Genomic DNA, 13,697 nt, shown 5'->3' on the forward strand with positions numbered 1-13,697 from the left:
TGCAATCAATTGACCAATTATAGCATTTCTTTAGCCCTCAAATGTAATAACCCTGTCTTTTTAATAACTCTAAAACATTATTCTATAACTTCCTCAAATGTTAAATTTAATTTTTGTTTCTCTGGGCAACAATTTTTGGCCTGTGAAAACCAGATGTTTTTCAAATTTTCTTTTACCCTAGAGTTGAGTAAAATTAAGGGAAAAAAAGAAGAATCCCATAAATCAGAGAGTATTAACAAGATAGATCAAGGGAGGTGAAGGACTGAGCCAAAGGCATTGGCAAGATCCAGGAATACCACATGAAAGCCGGTTCCCTCCTTCTTGGCAGCCTAGATCTGGTTGTCAGATGGCACTAGCATTTTCCAGGTAGCCAGAGAAGCCCAAGAGGCCTGCTTTCTGGGTTGCTGGTCAATCAGTTTGTTTCTTTGCAGGTATCCCGCTAGTCCATGAGCCACCATGCTAAGGAAGATTTCACCCTCAACATTCAGGAGATTGATCTGGCAAAATTGACCGATTTTTTTGATGAGTCCTTTGCCTTTGAAAAAAGGATGCCTTTGGCTCCTTCGTTGAGGAAGTGGTGCACAGCATCTCTAAGCAGGCAGAAGTGGCATCCCGGTGGACATGGATCAAGCACAATCAGCGGTCGCGAAGCCAGTCACATGGTGAACCAACAACATCAGAGTTCAGGGGTTGAAAGCCGGGGTAATACCAGGTCGCTGGATCTACTTTCAAGCAGTACAGGTGAGTACCTGTAAGGTGAGACAGATAAAGTATAGCATGTTAAAACAAAGTCATAGTATAGCATGTAGAAAAACATAAAATAAAGTCACAGAATAGCATGTTAAAATTATTGAAAAACTCAAAAAAGTTATAGTATGCCCTGTAAAAATAATGATGAATGACGTATGATGTTTTTATGCCGTTTTGTTGAAGTACCACACTATTACCCTTTTTTGCACTTTTGCACATCACACTATAGTTCGACATTTTCTTGTTGTTTTCGACAACACACCATATTGTTACCTTTTAATGCTGTTTTTGACAACATACTATACCATGAGGTTTTTATACCGTTTTGGAAGACATACTATACTATGACTTTTTTATGCCATATTAGACTACAATCTATTGTATGATGTTTTAAGCCATTTTGGACAACATACTATACTATGAGGTTTTTATGATGTTTGACATGCTATAGCATGTTTTTTATGCCTTTTTAGGACGACATACTGCAGTATGATGTTTTCTTGCCATTTAGGACTCAGTAAACTACGATGACTTTTTTATGCCCTTTTAGACAGCATACCATAGTAAGATGTTTAAATGCCGTTTTAGACGAAATATTCTACTATGACGTTTTTATACCGTTTTAGATGATAAACTATACTCCAAATTTTTCATGCCTTTTTGGACAACTAGTGTAGTGTGATGTTTTTATACCATCTTTGACGACATATTACGTATAATCAGAGCTTGCTTTATAATAAAGTTTTAAGCCATTTGGAACAATATACTATACTATGACATTATTTAGCCGTTTTGGACAACTTACTGTACTGTGGCTTTTCAGGCTATTTTGGACGATATGCTGCACTGTAACATTTTAATGCTGTTTTAGATGACATCATCTTGTTTGACGTTTTTATGAAGTTTTGATGTCGTTTTGGACGACCTACTATACTATAACATATTTATGACATTTTGAATGACATACTATACTATGACTGTTTTATACCATTTTGGACCACATACTATTGTATTATGTTTTAAGCCGTTTTGGACAACATACTATACTCTGAGGTTTTTATGATGTTTTGACATACTATAGTATGATGTTTTTTATGCTTTTTTTAGGACTACATACTGTTGTATGATGTTTTCATGCCATTTTGCTATACTATGACATTTTTATACATTTGCATTCATACCGTTTGGTATACATGGTATACTATGATTGTTCTTTGCTGTTTTGGACGATATACTATGACCCTTTTTTTGCACCTTTGTAATGACATGCTATTTTGTGACATTTTTGTACCATTTTGAATGATATGCTAAAGTGTGATGTTTTCATGCCATTTTGGATGACCTTCTATGCTATGACTTTTTTAAGTCTCTTTTGACAACATGCTTTAGATACTGTTTTCAGGGCATTTTGGATGAGATAGTATACTGTGACTTTTTTGCAACTTTGGACGACATGCTGTACTATGAGAGTTTGAATACACCTTCTGGTGCTACTTGGACATGTCATCAGTGAAGTACCCGGGGTCATAGGGTGTTTCGGGTCTTTAATCTTCATACACCCTCGTCCAGGCGACCCAGCCGGGAATTGACCATTCACCGGCTTGTGTCCAAATGCCGTGTTGTTCCATGGATCCCCCCTATGGATCCACAGCCACCGCAAGGACCTCTCTGCAGCCTCTAGGATGTTTCTGATGGCTCTCAATTGCAGTCCTTTCACTCCAAGGAGTTTGAGGGTTCTCAGAAGTGAATGGCCAGCGAAGCCTCGGCACCCGACCTCAACTGGCTCACAGCGGGCTTTCCAGCCGTTCCGGCACTCTGTGCTGAGCTCTGCGTATTTGGCCTTCTTTCATTTGTGGGCCTCTTCAATCCAGTCTTCCCAGAGAACAGTAGCTATGTCCCAATTCAGGGTCTGCATCCTTCGGAGGCTCCATTCGAAGGCCTTTATGTCACAGCGCTGCACGAAGGGTGTCCCATTTGGTCCCAATTTGAAGGCTTCTTCTTATGCAGCCCACAAATGCGGCCTTGTTTTCCCTCTGTTTGAATGACACATCGCTACTATCCTTCGAGGCCTTCCATTTCCCAAGATTCCTAGCGCCCCCGTGATCTTCAAAAATAATTGTCGTAATGGCAGGAATCAACTGACGTAGGGGTAAGGGCATTAACAACCGTTGATGCGGCCCTCGGAGGTGCCTCTGAAGGAGTTGCCTCTGTAGACCGCGTAGGCTGCATCCTCCAAAGGATGCAGACCCTGAATTGGGACACAACTAGTCAGTTTCAGAATAACGACTTGTTTGGTGGACTCCGATGTTAGTACCATGTCTGGGCTGAGAGAAGTGGTTGTGATGTTGGCAGGGAACTTGAGCTGTCTTCCGAGGTCGACTTGAAGCTGCTAGTCCGGAGTTGTGGTGAGGAGCCCCCCTGTAGAGTTAGGCTGGTGATATTGTGCCTTCTGCCCCCCTCTAATGAAGGTGATTGACTGTTTGGGGGCTGCCTGGGTCTTGCAGTGTTGGATCGCTGTGCAGATGGATTCTGCCAAAGCTTTCAGCACTTGGTTGTGGCGCCAGCGGTACCAACCCTCCCCTAGCGCTCTTGAGCAGCAGCTCAAGATGTGTTCCAGGCTGCCCCTCTTCTGGCACAGCTTGCACTCAGGAGTGTCCACCAGTCCCCAGGTATTTAGGCTGGCCGGGCTTGGGAGGACATCATAGACTGATTGGACGAGACACAATGCGAAATGGTTCTGCTTTCCAGAGCTCTGCCCAGGTGACTCTGCAGGAATCAGTCTGCTCCCACCTGGTCCACGCTCCTTGTTTGGACAGGCCGGCGATCTTACTGCAGCGTTCTTCCTCCACCTCTGCTCATATCTCGTCCTGGATCAGTGGGTGCTTCTCCTCTCCACGGGCCAGATCGTAGCGCGGCTTCGGAAAGGAATCAAGTCCTGCTCGTCCAGTTGCCATGGGGCCCACCAGCATTTTATGCTTTAGTCGCGCCTGAGCTTTAGTGATGGCTTCTTGTGCCCGCCACTTCCTCCCGGTGTTCTCGAGGATTCCTGCTGCGCCGACTTTGGTGTCTTCGGAGTCCCTGTACATCATCACTTCTCTGGAACGGATGACTTTAAACTCCTCTGTTAGTCCACTGAAAGGAAGGTGCAGCTTGTTGGAATGGCCGTACAGGGCGATGCTGCTCAAGGACTGGGGGAGCCCCAGCCGTCTCCTGAGAAACTGGCTGATAGACATTTCAAGAGCCTCTGCCGTTGTTATTGGTACTTTGTAGACTAACAGGGGTCAGAGTATTCTTGGCAGGACTCCACGCTGGTAGATCCAGGCTTTGAATTTTCTAGGGAGGCCAGATTTGTCAATCGCTGTGAGCCAGGTGGACAGTTTGCTCTTGGTTCGCTGTATGGCATCTGAGTCTTTCAAGGAGCTGTCAAAGATCTTGCCCAGGCTCTTGACCGGTTTCTTGGTCACTGATGGAATTGTGGTCTCTCCCAGGGCAAAACGGAACCGGTCGGACACTTTACCCTTTTTTAGGACTACAGACCTGGACTTAGCAGGCTTGAAGCTCATCCTTGCCCAGGAGATGAGCCGTTCAAGCCCCTGAAGAAGCCACCTGCATGGATGTTGTTGTCACTGTTAAGTTGTGAATGAAGTTTATATGGCTTTTTGGACGTCATACCATAATAAGAAATTTTTGTGCCGATTTGGATGACATACTATACTATGACATTTTTATGCTTTTTTGGAAGACATAGTGTACTATTACATTTATTTGCTGTTTTGGATGACTTGCTATACTATGATGTTTTCTTTTTGCCTTTTGGGCTGACATGATATACTTTGACGTGTTTATACAATTTTGGACGATATACCATAGTGTGAAGTTTTTAGGCCATTTATAATGACATATTATACTATGACTTTTTATGCTGGTTTGGACGAGATACTATAACTATGATGGTTTTATTTAGTTTTTGAAGACATGCTGTACTGTACTGCATGCAATGACTTTTTAATTTCTTTTTGGACCACATACTATAGTGTTACATTTTTCTGCCATTTTGGATGACTTATGATGCTGTGTCAATTTTATTACATTTTGTTTGACATATTGTATTATTGTACATTGTTTTTTTTCTATTCTGGACAACATCCTATACTTTGATGTTTTTATACCGTTTTGGACGATATGCTATAATAAGATGTTTTTAGACAGATTTGAAAGACATGCTATAGTATGACTTTTTTTTGATTTTTAGGCCATTTTGGTGAAATTTTATACTATTACATTATTTTGCCATTTGGGTCGACATGCTATATACTATGACATATTTTTGACATTTTGGACAATATACTTTACTATAATTTTTTATTCCATTTTGGATGACATACTTTACTTTGAAGGTTTTGTCTGCCATTTTGGACAACATGCTTTACTAAGACGTTTAAATGCAGTTTTGAATGATAAAATACACTATGAAGGTTTTATGACGTTTTGGACGATATGCTATAGTAAGACAACCTATATGGTAGTTATCCTTTGTTGTGTTGTTGTTGGTAGACCAGCCAAGAATGGAGACTTGCACCCAGATCCTACCTCAGGTTGCTCATTCCCCCCGAGGGAGATGAATCCCTCTATGAACATGCAAGGGGCTGCACCCTGGCTCATGAGTTTGTTCAACATGTTTATGAATCAGCAGCAGCAACAGCAGCAGCCGTTTGAGCAACCGTTGACCGGAAACCACATGCGGAGGGGAGGAAATTCCCCAGCTGCAGGAAGAGGAATCTTCTACCCCAACATGCCCCTTCCCAAGGTGGAGGAAGTTTCTACAACATGCCACCCCTAAACATTAACATTTTGGAACAAATGACTTCCATACAATTCCAAAAGGATTTGGGAGAAAAATAGTGGCAAAAATGGTGTGCTTATTTAGCCTATGAGACAGATTACTCATAATTATTGCATGTATCATCATGTTGGGTATTTAGGTTTAAATTAGGCAACTTGCCTTAAATTATACATCACCCTAAGACCTCTTATATGTTATGTTTTTTTTTTCTTTCTGTGTTGTTTATTTTGTTGCTTCTTTTTCCAGTGACAAGTGACAAGAGATGGAGAGTGGAGGGAGTGATAATGCGACGGACCTCCAGATAAAAGAGAAACAACGGATCATTGTCTGTGCTTTTTGCTCTTGAAACTTGATTCATTATATGCATGTGTGGTTTTTCCTTATCTCGCTTAGACTCTGCATTAGACGCTACAGATAGCTCCTTTAACAGGGAGTTAGGTAACTGTTTTTTTGATTTACGCTTTTGACATTTTTATCTTTGAATAAAGCCTGCCTCGAGCAGTTTTAACCTTTTTCTACAAACCCTGTGTGTTCACCTTTTCATCCTTGAGAGAATCTGGTAAGTGGCTAAAAAAGAGAAAGAAACCAGTTAAGCGAAAAAAAGCAAACTTTCTGTTTGCTGCTATGCTTCTGCCGACCCCAAGTGAATGAAAGACTCAAACACAACCGAAGGTCCACCCTGGATCCCCCAAGAGTGGATGGACCGGGGTTTCCCTCCTGGTCTGGACAACTGTGAAAATAAACACTGTTGGGTACACATCACGTACAAAAAAGAGAAAAGAAAAGATACACCCTACCGCTAAAATAAGCAACTCTGTCACAGGTCTGAGGTGGCGTTCGATTATATGGAGTGTCTGACTAAGGGGGAGAAAGAGACTCTTAAAGAGGAGAGCTGCGGCTACGCTATAATATGGTGTTTTTCAGATGTTTTTTCAACATGATATATTATGATGTTTTTCAATATTCATTGCTCCACGCTATGACTTGTCTGGGAATAATATTTTATGTTTATGGTGTTTTCAGCTGTTTTCAGCATTTTTAGGAAAAGTCATATTTTATATTTTAAACTCTGTACGACATGGGTTATGATGGTGTTTTTGGCCACTTTTGCAACATTCTATGCTATAGCGTGTCACTGCGCGCTTTTTTATGCAGTTTCCAACATTTTTTGGACAAGTCATGTTTAACATTCTTTGCCATACTATAGTATTGCATTTTTTGGTGGTTTTTTAAATATGCATTCGTTTTCAGCTGTTCGTAGCATTTTTGGGAGAAATCATATTTTGACATTTTCGCAATTTTAGTACAGCATTTTTGGCCGTTTTTTCGACATGTTATTATGGTGTTTTAGGCTGTTTTTGCAACATTTTATGCTATAGTGTGTCTCTGCATGCTATTTTGTGCCATTTCCAGCTGATTTTTGGCATCGTCATTGAATTTTTTGGTTGTTTTTTCAACATGCATTATTAAAGTGTTTTTGGCTGTGCAACATTCAATGCTATGGCATGTCACTGCATGCTATTTTATATCATTTCAAGCTGTTTTGAGCAAATTTTGGACATGTCAAAATTTGACATATTTTGCCATACTTTAGCATTGCATTTTTGGTCATTTTTTCAACATGCATTAATAATGTGTTTTTGGCCGTTTTTGCAACATTCTGTGCAATAGCGTGTCTCTGCGCGCTATTTAATGTTGTTTTCATCAGTTTTAAAACAGTTTTTTGGAAATGCCATACTATAGCCTTGGTTTTTTTGTCATTTTTTCGACATGCCATATTTGGGTGTTTTTGGCGTTTTTTGCAACTTTCGATACAATGGCATTTCTCTGCGTACTATTTCATTTCATTTTTATCAGTTTTCAGCTGTTTTTAGGAAATGTCATTTTTGCCATTTTTGCCATACTATAGCCTTGCTTTTTTGTTCAATTTTTCGACATGCCATATTTGGGGGTATTTGGTGTTTTTTGTAACTTTCTATGCAAGGCGTGTCTCTAAGGACTATTTCATGTCATTTTCATCAGTTTCCAGCTGTTTTTAGGAAATGTCCTTTTTTGCCATTTTTCCCATACTATAGCCTTGCTTTTTTGTTCAATTTTTCGACATGCCATATTTGGGTGTTTTTGGATTTTTCTGCAATTTTATATGCAATGGAATGTCTCTGCGCACTATTTCATGTCATTTTTATCAGTTTTCAGCTGTTTTTAGGAAATGTCATTTTTTGCCATTTTTGCCATACTATAGCCTTGCTTTTTCAGTCAATTTTTCGACATGCCATAGTTGGGTGTTTTTGGCATTTTTTTGCAACATTCTATGCAATGGCTTGTCTCTATGGACTATTTCATGTCATTTTCATCAGTTTTCAGCAGTTTTTAGGAAATGTCATTTTTTGACATTTTTGCCATACTATAGCCTTGCTTTTTTGTTCAATTTTTCGACATGCCATATTCAGGTGTTTTTGGCGTTTTCTGCAATTTTATATGCAATGGCGTGTCTCTGTGCGATATTTAATGTCGTTTTCATCAGTTGTCAGTATTTTTTTTGAAATGTCACTTTGTGCCATTTTTGCCATACTATAGCCTTGCTTTTTTGGTCAATTTTTTGACATGCCATATTTGGGTGTTTTTGGATTTTTCTGCAATTTTATATGCAATGGCATGTCTCTGTGCGATATTTTATGTTGTTTTCATCAGTTTTCAGCTGTTTTTAGGAAATGTCACTTTTTGCCATTTTTCCCATACTATAGCCTTGCTTTTTTGTTCAATTTTTCGACATGCCATATTTGGGTGTTTTTGGCGTTTTTCTGCAATTTTATATGCAATGGCGTGTCTCTAAGGACTATTTTATGTTGTTTTCATCAGTTTCCAGCTGTTTTTTTAGGAAATGTCCTTTTTTGCCATTTTTGCCATACTATAGCCTTGCTTTTTTGGTCAATTTTTCGACATGCCACATTTGGGTTTTAATAGCATTTTCTGCAACTTTCTATGCAATAGCGTGTCTCTATGGACTATTTCATGTTTTTTTCATCAGTTTTCAGCTGTTTTTAGGAAATGTCATTTTTTTGACATTTTTGCCATACTATAGCCTTGCTTTTTCAGTCAATTTTTCGACATGCCATATTTGAGTGTTTTTGGCATTTTTTTGCAATATTCTATGCAATGGCTTGTCTCTCTATGGACTATTTCATGTCATTTTCATCAGTTTTCAGCAGTTTTTTAGGAAATGTCACTATTTTTTTTGCCATTTTTGCCATACTATAGCCCTTGCTTTTTTGTTCAATTTTTCGACATGCCATATTTGGGTGTTTTTGGCGTTTTCTGCAATTTTATATGCAATGGCGTGTCTCTGTGTGATATTTTATGTTGTTTTCATCAGTTTTCAGAGTTTTTTTTGAAATGTCACTTTTTGACATTTTTGCCATACTATAGCCTTGCTTTTTTGTTCAAATTTTTCGACATGCCATATTTGGGTGTTTTTGGCGTTTTCTGCAATTTTATATGCAATTTGCGTGTCTCTGTGCGATATTTTATGTCGTTTTCATCAGTTTTCAGTAGTTTTTTTTTGAAATGTCACTTTTTGACATTTTTGCCATACTATAGCCTTGCTTTTTTGTCAATTTTTCGACATGCCATATTTGGGTGTTTTTGGCGTTTTCCTGCAATTTTATATGCAATGGCGTGTCTCTCTGCGCACTATTTCATGTTATTTTCATCAGTTTCCAGCATTTTTTGCAGGAAATGTCATTTTTTGCCATTTTTGCCATACTATAGCCTTGCTTTTTTGTTTAATTTTTTGACATGCCATATTTGGGTGTTTTGGTGTTTTTTGCAACTTTCTATGCAAGGCGTGGTCTCTGTGCGATATTTCATGTCATTTTCATCAGTTTTCCAGCTGTTTTTAGGAAATGTCCTTTTTTGCCATTTTTGCCATACTATAGCCTTGCTTTTTTGGTTAATTTTTTCGACATGCCACATTTGGGTTTTTAGCATTTTCTGCAACTTTCTATGCAATGGCGTGTCTCTGTGGACTATTTCATGTCATTTTTATCAGTTTTCAGCTGTTTTTAGGAAATGTCATTTTTTTCCATTTTTGCCATACTATAGCCTTGCTTTTCAGTCAATTTTTCGACATGCCATATTTGGGTGTTTTTGGCATTTTTTTTTTGCAATTTTATATGCAATGGCGTGTCTCTGTGCGACTATTTCATGTCATTTTCATCAGTTTTCAGCATTTTTTTTAGAAATGTCACTTTTTTGCCATTTTTGCCATACTATAGCCTTGCTTTTTTGTTCAATTTTTTCGACATGCCATATTTGGGTGTTTTTGGCGTTTTTCTGCAATTTTATATGCAATGGCGTGTCTCTGTGTGATATTTTATGTTGTTTTTCATCAGTTTTCAGAGTTTTTTTTGAAATGTCACTTTTTGACATTTTTGCCATACTATAGCCTTGCTTTTTTGTTTCAATTTTTCGACATGCCATATTTGGGTTTTTTGGTGTTTTTGTAACTTTCTATGCAAAGGCGTGTCTCTGTGGACTATTTCATGTCATTTTCATCAGTTTTCCAGCTGTTTTTAGGAAATGTCCTTTTTTGCCATTTTTGCCATACTATAGCCTTGCTTTTTTGGTCATTTTTTCGACATGCCATATTTGGGTGTTTTTGGCATTTTTTTTGCAATATTCTATGCAATGGCTTGTCTCTATGGACTATATTTCATGTCATTTTCATCAGTTTTCAGCAGTTTTTAGGAAATGTCACTTTTTTGCCATTTTTGCCATACTATAGCCTTGCTTTTTTCAGTCAATTTTTTGACATGCCATAGTTGGGTGTTTTTGGCGTTTTCTGCAATTTTAAATGCAATGGGGCGTGTCTCTGTGCGATATTTTATGTTCGTTTTCATCAGTTTTCAGTATTTTTTTTGAATTGTCACTTTTTGACATTTTTGTGCCATACTATAGCCTTGCTTTTTTGTTCAATTTTTTCGACATGCCATATTTGGGTGTTTTTGGCGTTTTCTGCAATTTTATATGCAATGGCGTGTCTCTGTGCGATATTTTATGTCGTTTTCATCAGTTTTTCAGCAGTTTTTTTTTGAAATGTCACTTTTTGACATTTTTGCCATACTATAGCCTTGCTTTTTTGTTCAATTTTTTGACATGCCATATTTGGGTGTTTTTGGCGTTTTCTGCAATTTTATATGCAATTTGCGTGTCTCTGTGCGATATTTTATGTCGTTTTCATCAGTTTTCAGTTTTTTTTTGAAATGTCACTTTTTGACATTTTTGCCATACTATAGCCTTGCTTTTTTGTTAAATTTTTCGACATGCCATATTTGGGTGTTTTTGGATTTTCCTGCAATTTTATATGCAATGGCATGTCTCTGTGCGATATTTTCATGTCATTTTTATCAGTTTTCAGCTTTTTTTTAGGAAATGTCACTTTTTTGCCATTTTTGCCATACTATAGCCTTGCTTTTTTGGTCAATTTTTCGACATGCCATATTTGGGTGTTTTTGGCGTTTTTGCTGCAATTTTATATGCAATGGCGTGTCTCTGTGCGATATTTAATGTCGTTTTCATCAGTTTTCAGTATTTTTTTTGAATTGTCACTTTTTTGCCATTTTTGCCATACTATAGCCTTGCTTTTTTTGTTCAATTTTTCGACATGCCATTGTTGGGTGTTTTTGGGATTTTTCTGCAATTTTATATGCAATGGCATGTCTGCGCACTATTTCATGTCATTTTCATCAGTTTTCAGCTGTTTTTAGGAAATGTCATTTTTTGCCATTTTTGCCATACTATAGCCTTGCTTTTTTGTTCAATTTTTCGACATGCCACATTTGGGTGTTAATGGCGTTTTTCTACAACTTTCTATGCAATGGCGTGTCTCTATGGACTATTTCATGTTATTTTCATCAGTTTTCAGCTGTTTTTAGGAAATGTCCTTTTTTGCCATTTTTGCCATACTATAGCCTTGCTTTTTTGGTCAATTTTTCGACATGCCATATTTGGGTGTTTTTGGCATTTTTTCTGCAATTTTATATGCAATGGCGTGTCTCTGTGCGATATTTTATGTCGTTTTCATCAGTTTTCAGTATTTTTTTTTGAAATGTCACTTTTTGACATTTTTGCCATACTATAGCCTTGCTTTTTTGTTAAATTTTTTGACATGCCATATTCAGGTGTTTTTGGCGTTTTCTGCAATTTTATATGCAATGGCGTGTCTCTGTGCGATATTTAATGTCGTTTTCATCAGTTTTCAGTATTTTTTTTGAAATGTCACTTTGTGCCATTTTTGCCATACTATAGCCTTGCTCTTTTGGTCAATTTTTTGACTTGCCATATTTGGGTGTTTTTGGATTTTTCTGCAATTTTATATGCAATGGCATGTCTCTGTGCGATATTTTATGTTGTTTTCATCAGTTTTCAGCTGTTTTTAGGAAATGTCACTTTTTGCCATTTTTCCCATACTATAGCCTTGCTTTTTTGTTCAATTTTTCGACATGCCATATTTGGGTGTTTTTGGCGTTTTTGCATTTTTTATATGCAATGACATGTCTCTGTGCGATATTTTTTATGTTGTTTTCATCAGTTTTCAGCTGTTTTTAGGAAATGTCACTTTTTGCCATTTTTGCCATACTATAGCCTTGCTTTTTTGGTCAATTTTTCGACATGCCATAGTTGGGTGTTTTTGGCATTTTTTTGCAACATTCTATGCAATGGCTTGTCTCTGTGCGATATTTTATGTCGTTTTCATCAGTTTTCAGTATTTTTTTTTTGAAATGTCACTTTTTTGACATTTTTGCCATACTATAGCCTTGCTTTTTTGTTCAATTTTTCGACATGCCATATTTGGGTGTTTTTGGATTTTTTCTGCAATTTTATATGCAATGGCGTGTCTCTGCGCACTATTTCATGTCATTTTTCATCAGTTTTCAGCTGTTTTTAGGAAATGTCATTTTTTGCCATTTTTGCCATACTATAGCCTTGCTTTTTTGTTCAATTTTTCGACATGCCATATTTGGGTGTTTTTGGCGTTTTCTGCAATTTTATATGCAATTTTATGTGCAATGGCGTGTCTCTGTGCGATATTTTATGTTGTTTTCATCAGTTTTCAGAGTTTTTTTTGAAATGTCACTTTTTGAATTTTTGCCATACTATAGCCTTGCTTTTTTGTTCAATTTTTTTCGACATGCCATATTTGGGTGTTTTTGGATTTTTCTGCAATTTTTATATGCAATGGCGTGTCTCTGTGCGATATTTTATGTTGTTTTCATCAGTTTTCAGCTGTTTTTAGGAAATGTCACTTTTTGCCATTTTTGCCATACTATAGCCTTGCTTTTTTGGTCATTTTTTCGACATGCCATATTTGGGTGTTTTTGGCATTTTTTTGCAACATTCTATGCAATGGCTTGTCTGTATGGACTATTTCATGTCATTTTCATCAGTTTTCAGCAGTTTTTAGGAAATGTCATTTTTTGACATTTTTGCCATACTATAGCCTTGCTTTTTTGTTCAATTTTTCGACATGCCATATTTGGGTGTTTTTGGCGTTTTCTGCAATTTTATATGCAATGGCGTGTCTCTGTGCACTATTTAATGTTGTTTTTCATCAGTTTTCAGCTTTTTTTTAGGAAATGTCACTTTTTGACATTTTTGCCATACTATAGCCTTGCTTTTTTGTTCAATTTTTTCGACATGCCATATTTGGGTGTTTTTTGGCGTTTTTTTTCTGCAATTTTATATGCAATGGCGTGTCTCTGTGCGATATTTTATGTCATTTTCATCAGTTTTCAGAGTTTTTTTTGAAATGTCATTTTTTGACATTTTTGCCATACTATAGCCTTGCTTTTTTTGGTCAATTTTTTGACATGCCATATTTGGGTGTTTTTGGATTTTCCTGCAATTTTATATGCAATGGCGTGTCTCTGTGCACTATTTTCATGTCATTTTTATCAGTTTTCAGCTGTTTTTAGGAAATGTCCTTTTTTGACATTTTTGCCATACTATAGCCTTGCTTTTTTTTGTTCAATTTTTCGACATGCCACATTTGGGTTTTTTGGCATTTTCTGCAATTTTCTATGCAATGGCGTGTCTCTATGGACTA

The 13,697-nt window shown here is 37.4% G+C and overlaps 1 pseudogene; it reads right to left on the bottom strand.

Annotated features, from left to right (window-relative positions):
- Positions 1-2,294: 2,294 nt before the first annotated feature.
- Positions 2,295-5,354, bottom strand: LOC121956214 (annotated as a pseudogene).
- Positions 5,355-13,697: the final 8,343 nt, after the last annotated feature.

Source organism: Plectropomus leopardus, chromosome 17 (assembly GCF_008729295.1).
Source record: "Plectropomus leopardus isolate mb chromosome 17, YSFRI_Pleo_2.0, whole genome shotgun sequence".
Classification (NCBI taxonomy): domain Eukaryota; kingdom Metazoa; phylum Chordata; class Actinopteri; order Perciformes; family Serranidae; genus Plectropomus; species Plectropomus leopardus.